This window comes from Cupressus sempervirens, chromosome 1, assembly GCF_028749045.1.
Source record: "Cupressus sempervirens isolate cs-2001-9-10 chromosome 1, ASM2874904v1, whole genome shotgun sequence".
In the NCBI taxonomy this organism is placed as follows: Eukaryota; Viridiplantae; Streptophyta; class Pinopsida; order Cupressales; family Cupressaceae; genus Cupressus; species Cupressus sempervirens.
Genome location: NC_143118.1, coordinates 607,017,611 through 607,018,185, shown reverse-complemented (window position 1 = coordinate 607,018,185; position 575 = coordinate 607,017,611). Strand labels below are relative to the sequence as shown.

Below are 575 nucleotides of genomic sequence, written 5' to 3'. Positions count from 1 at the left end.
ACGCCTGAAATGTGGCACTTGGGAGATTTTTTTGCCCCGGCAGAAATTGCAAAAAAACCCCACCCACCGAGAATTTGGCAATTGGGAGATTTCTTCGCCCTCGCAGAAATTTTCACAAAACCCCACCCGCTCAAAATTTGGCACCTGGGAGAGTTTTCCCGCCCTCGCAAAAAATTGCAAACCCCACCCACCTGAAATTTGGCACTTGGAAGATTTTCCCGCACTCGCACAAATTGCAAACCCCACCCACCGATAATTTGGCACCTGAGAGATTGTTACGAGCTCGCAAGAAAAAACCTTGCAAACCCCACCCCCCCACTAGAATTTGGCACTTGGGAGATTTTATCACCCTCGTGCAAATTACAAACCCCACCTGCCTTAGAGTCAAAAAAGGTTTCACGAATCGAGGCGACAGAGGGCTAAATCTTAGTGGATCGTGGCAGCAAGGCCACTCTGCCACTTACAATACCCCGTCGCTTATTTAAGTCATCTGCAAAACATTCTTCTCACCGACCGCATGAAATTATTATCCAAGGTTGCTCCAACGGGCTAGTGTGCCGATCGGACATGGCCAA

The 575-nt window shown here is 48.7% G+C and overlaps 1 pseudogene; it reads right to left on the bottom strand.

The window, feature by feature from the left end:
• Positions 1 to 398: 398 nt before the first annotated feature.
• Positions 399 to 575, bottom strand: part of LOC149578968 (25S ribosomal RNA) — a 1,362-nt pseudogene continuing 1,185 nt past the window's right edge.